The sequence below is a fragment of the Limulus polyphemus genome, unplaced genomic scaffold, assembly GCF_000517525.1.
Source record: "Limulus polyphemus unplaced genomic scaffold, Limulus_polyphemus-2.1.2 Scaffold285, whole genome shotgun sequence".
Taxonomy (NCBI): domain Eukaryota; kingdom Metazoa; phylum Arthropoda; class Merostomata; order Xiphosura; family Limulidae; genus Limulus; species Limulus polyphemus.
In genome coordinates, this window is record NW_013665895.1 from 598,989 (window position 1) to 604,988 (window position 6,000).

General features: G+C 32.7%; 1 protein-coding gene across 3 annotated transcripts in view; it reads left to right on the plus strand.

Annotated features, from left to right (window-relative positions):
• The window catches only part of LOC106457042 (somatostatin receptor type 5-like), a 165,380-nt gene that overhangs the window by 100,496 nt on the left and 58,884 nt on the right, over nucleotides 1-6,000 (plus strand). For all 3 annotated transcript variants that reach the window (XM_022382853.1, XM_022382852.1, XM_022382854.1), the window contains one exon: nucleotides 4,731-4,837. The gene's annotated coding sequence lies outside the window, so the exon portion shown is untranslated. The remainder of the gene's footprint in view (nucleotides 1-4,730; nucleotides 4,838-6,000) is intronic.

The following is a 6,000-nucleotide window of genomic DNA, read 5'->3' on the forward strand; positions in this document are numbered from 1 at the left end:
CAAACTTGTGAGTTTTAAACGAGTTGTAACACAAGTAACGTAGTACTATATATATTTTGCTAAGATATTAAATTAAACCTGCAATTATTGTTGTACTTATAACAAAGACTAAACTCAGCAAAGTGTTTTATTATACTTTCCAAGTGTATTTGAGTTTGGAAATATCTTATGTATAATATAAAACAGAGTCAAACGCTTACAGCATCAATAATCGGTTTTTATTGCACCTTCCGAAAGAAATTAACAGTTAAAGATGATTGAATTTTGAAAATTGAAATATTTCAAATACATTATTGCTATGAAAAACTTTAGACCTTGGTGAATGAAAAATTTCCCTATGCGCAAGCACTTTACGTAACCAAATTAATGTTACTTTCATATTAATCCATGTTTGCTTGGAATATAATAACATTAGCTGAAGAACGAGCAAGAGATAAAACAAAAAATAAATTACATAATGAACGATTATTTATGGGTACCTCTGTGTCTTCGTATATTTCTCATGGTGGCCAGTGTTAAACTCGTTATAGCACAGCTGTCTCACTGAAAACCTTCTTTCTGCTAAGATGCTGGTATATATAATGTAATTATAGTGTATAGGGAAAGGGAAAGAAAAAAAATCACTTTATATAAGCAAGTCCAAATTCTGAACTTTAACGTTGAAAACATTTTAAAGTAGAAAAATAGTGAAACTAAAATTAATTAGAATGTTCGTTATGTTTTGCCGTAACATCTATAAGTACATTGGAATTATGATTAATTACATGGAAATGAACGTGTACAAAGTCCTACACAAAAAGTTGTGTAAGAGACAAAATTAGTTACGCTCCGGTTCGTGTGTATAACTGATTGACATTTTACTAAACGAACCCGTTTTAGATATCTTGTGTATTCACCGAGTATTCTCATCAATTTTACATATTTTGTAGAGCACTGCTATAAGCAGTTTCCATACGTAATCACAAAAGAATTAAACTAAGCGACATTTTTTATGTATTTTCTTAGTTTTAGTCTTAGAAAATTAATATCGAGTTATCTTGATTACCCAGTGGGATTGAAGGATAAGCTTTGTTTATGTTATTCAATCGATATTATGTAAATTATAGCGTATATGGAAATTGTATTTTTCAAAGAAACATAAATATAAGTATATAAGAAAAGATTCTACAATTTGAACCAATATTCAAGGGTAATTAAATGAATAAATTACAGCTTCTTACAATTTACTCCTAAGTGTTACCTCAGATGAAAAAAAGTGGTAGATTTGTTTGGTTGTTTGTTGTTAAGCAAAAAGCTACACAAAGGCTATCTGTGCTCTGCCCACAACGGGTATCAAAACCCGATTTCTAGCATTGTAAGTTTGCAAACATACCGCTGTGCCACTGGGAGGGGGGAGCAGAAGTGGTAGAAGACAGGATCGTTCTAAAATGTACGTTTTACTTGTTGACTTTAGGATTTGTAGGCTAAAGTTATATTAAAACATTTACAAGGTGTTCGCAAAAACCGAGGCAATGTGAACCTCTGTAGTTTGGTAGTGAATAATTGATATAAATATGTGGTCTGGCATACATCTCAGTTTGTGACATACATGACAACTTTGGTGTAAAATTCTTTCCAACAGATTCTTCAAACACACCACATTTATCTGGTGGATGAACATTTACAAAGAGATTCATCCTAGGTCTCTTCATTTTAACTTTTTAGCATTAATATTGTTCATGATACAACCACACTGCTTGCGTCATCCTGTTCAGAGAATTGGTTATTTTCTAATAAAAATATGTCACTAACGGCATTTCTTCTACAAACTGAAATATACAGAGTTGTGTTAAATCTCGAAGGCATGCAACTAATTATGTAATTTAATGATTAGCTCTGCCATTGTTCGTTCAGACGTAACGCTATATGTCAAAGGTTTTATGAACACGATGTAGTGAACATGGTTAACGGTAAATTGAGTAAATATTTTTATCTGTTTTAGCGAAATGCTACACAACAGTGAATCGAACCTCGGGCTTTAGGGTCGATAAACTTACCACTGACCCGCTGGAGGACAGTAAAAATTAATGCGTGTCTGCTATTAATGTATTCAAAGTATACATGATGATATTATATTACTTAGAAATAGTTTTCAATTGCTTTGGGATTCTTTGTTCGCCAGGTATCGCCCGGAAGCTACTGTGCCTGAAGAGTAAATCCGAAGATTCATGACTGGGATCCTACTTCCGCCAAAAAAAAACACAACAAAAACAAGAAGGCATTTCTTGCTTTAGGGCTGTAGATTTCTTATATTATTAACGACGAAGTTTCTCTATTTGTTCAGACAAGAATGGCCCAAGAGTTTTCGGTGGATGCTGTTAAATACTTGTTGTCAATTAATTTAAAAGTAAGGATACTTGTCGTATATAAACATACTATGTGTTTTGTTAATATGTCCTGATAGCTAGAGTGCTCTTCTCGCAATCTGTGGGTCGCGAGATCGAATCCCGTCATCGAACATGCTCGCCCGCTCTTCCAGCCGTGTAGGCGTTATAATCCCACTGTTCGTTGGTACAATAGTAACCCAAGAGTTGGCGGAGGTTGGTGTTGACTAGTTACCTTCCCTCTTGTCTATCATTTCTAAATTGGGGATGGCTAGAGTAGATACTTCTCGAGCAGTAGCACGAAATTTAAAAACAAACAAACTTTGTTAAAATATAAATTTTAAAATTCCTTATTTTGTGCTATTTTTTTTCGTCAGGTTGGTTATTACAACGCTATAATCCTGGTTTCGATATACATGGTGGGGAGAGCACTGATAGTCCATTGTGTAGCTCTGTGCTTAATTACAAACAAACAAACCGGGTTGGTTAAAAATATTGTTATGTTCCTTTCACTTTAGCTGCCCATTTTACGATGCCATTCACTCAATACAGTATCATCCTTTGTCTCCTCGTGGGAAAGATATTTGTAAAGTCATCTATGGTATGAGAAATAAAACTTGTATCTTTTCCGCTGAATATAAGCTAACCTTTTTTTTTTTTGTAATTCATTGGGAAATGACCAATCACGTGACAAGTGCTTTGCGTTGAATAAATCTGGAATAGTATCTTGAAAAATACAGTTTTGAACTTGAAATCACCCAGTTAGTACGACCTCTTCAGTAAAGGTAACTAACTGCCTGTTGTGTCAAGTTAAGTATACATTTGCTAGTTGTGTTTTGATAGCTCTCGTGTTGCTGTGAAACCTTTTAAGTGTAGTAAATGTTGTTATGAACTAAAGAAATTAATAAACAAGCCGAAAGTAAAGCCATAGTCTGAGATAACCTAGCCAAGATCCAAGTGCATAAAATTTATCATGAAAATACAAACATCGATCCAATTTTAAACTTAAATAATAAAATCAAAGAATAAAAACAAACCTCTTTAATCAATGAAGACTCTAACTTAATAAATAAATAAATGTATTTTTTTCAATTTCGTAGTTTATACATTTGATTTTATACTTGAAGTACACAGACTAAGAACACAATATTAGCTATACTTTTGCTGTTAAGCAACATGACATAAAGGCCATTGTTGGAGCACATTTTCAACAAAACGCACTGGTTTTTCCATATATTAGAAATTAATATATAAGGTTTGTTTATTTGTTTTGAATTTAGCGCAAAGCTACCCTCGTCATGTCCCCCTTGCACCCACGTTACCAAAATTGTAATAGACTGACATTAATCGAATGGTAAAAAATAGTAATAAATTCTCATAAAATGTGATCGAAATTTGTGATATCAAATACAAATTTAAAATATTTAACGCAATGATAAAGTTCATTGATAATAAATAATTCTTAATTTACTTTACTTTCTTTACAACGTTTTGTGTTTCTGGGAAATAAAAATCTTCAAAATACTTTTTACTTTTCTTCTATGCTTAGTCATGTAGAATATATCAACCTAACAATCCGAGCGAAGCTGGGTACTTTCATTAGTGTAAACTAAATGAACACGATATTCTGTAATGTATTCGTTTGTGTGCGTGTATTCAAATGGTTGAACGTAGGTAATCTGTAAATGAAATCTATAGCAAGACATAACGCAATGTATAATTTACGAATATACCTAGTTTTCACTAACTAATTAACTTAATATTTTGTTATCATTTGTATAATAATAAGATATTTAAGACTATGTTTTAGGGAACCTACGATAATATAAGTGACAGGTAAGTATACTTAAGTGTGTAGATTTATTATTTAAAACTTCGAAATATATTTTCCTAAATGTAAATATAAATACACAAATAACAAAAAGTCGAAACTAAAAAATGGTTAAAATATGAAAATACAAAGAGATAAAAAGTTTTGAAGAAAAACATGTAATGAAATTTTCAGACGGACCATCTTTATCCAAAAACAGGAAAATATAGGTTTCGATATCGGTTTTGTTTTGCTGGAACAATGAGGACTAGTTTCAGGCTTGTTTTACCTTAACAGTAAGCGTATTTCATAGCAGCGTTTTGTTCCAAAACATTGTCAACATTTGAACAAAATTCTTGCCTTTTCTAAATTAAATGCCAATATTAAAACATAACTATATCATAGAATTACAGTGGTAATTACAGTATTACAGTGGAATTACTAGATTACACTTTATCTTTTGCTTGTATATTTTTAAGCATGAAATAAAAATTGTAGATATTGTCCTGTTATAAAGCCATCAAAGTGGTTAAAGATAATGTTCCTAACATATGCAGGTCCAAGCAATGACCGAAGGAAACTAACCCTCTGGAGACAGGAGTCCAAGAAACAAATCAGGAGGCCATTACACATCATACGTAAAGTTCATATGCTGTGACTGTACGTAAGTAGATATTCAAACTAAATAGTGCAGCTGTATCCATTTAACTACAACTATAAGATGTAATGTCTCATAATTGACGGTTTAAGAGCTAGAAAAACACATACAAGCTCGTGTCAGTAGAGAATAATACCTCAATTTCTACATCCTACCTCAATGTTTTTCATTTTCAGTTGTTTAGATAAAGTCCTCAAAGTTCTGGTTGAACAATAGTTGAAATATGGTATAAGGATAAACTTCTTTCATTCCCCATTTTCGAATATCCCTTTTTCATTCTCACGTGACAAAATCCTTTGAAATAAAAGTTGTGAATTTTGGACCTATAAAATGTCAGTAAATGTTTTCGATGCTTACAAACAAACAACTTCGACGTACAATAAGCATATTTGAACGGTCATGGTATAAAAGTTTAAAGTAAATGGCTAAGTTTTAAAATATTTATATGAACACCTTTTTTACCGAATATGGTGAAAGTGGATATACAAACGAAGTCGAGGTTATAAGGTTACCGTAATGTTTTGCATTCTTAGTAGTGAAATGTCGTTAAAAAATATCTAACCAAGTCGTTTAAACAAATGTGTAAACTTAGGGTTCTGTGGTAATTGAAAAAATACAACACGTTTTCACTAAAACTCTAATGTTGTCCAAGTTTTCTACTTAGAGCAATTAAATATCTGTTCTTTGCAGTAATTCACTAAACACAAAGCACACAAGCTGTTACAAAATGAAATAAACCGTTTAAGCTAGAGCAAAAAGTATCTGGCTAATCGAAAGATCATTTATTAACACCCAGACTGCGAGTCAGGAAAACAATTTTGGTGAGTTGATTCCCAAACAAAGCTTCCGAATAGAGATTTATATTTCTTGTGATATCTGAAATCTGAACTGCACGCCAACATGGTAAAATTCGCGCTATTTTTCAGACAATGGGGGAGTAAACACACAAAACACAGTATAGTGCAAGCACGTGTTGTGCAGTACAAGTTCTGGTTTCGTTTTTTGTTTTTGAATTTCGTGCAAAGCTACACGAGGGCTATCTGCGCTAGCTGTCCCTAATTTAGCAGTGTAAGACTAGAGGGAAGGCAGCTAGTCATCACCACCCACTGCCAACTCTTGAATAGTGGGATTGACCGTCACTTTATAACGCCCCCACGGCTGAAAGGGCG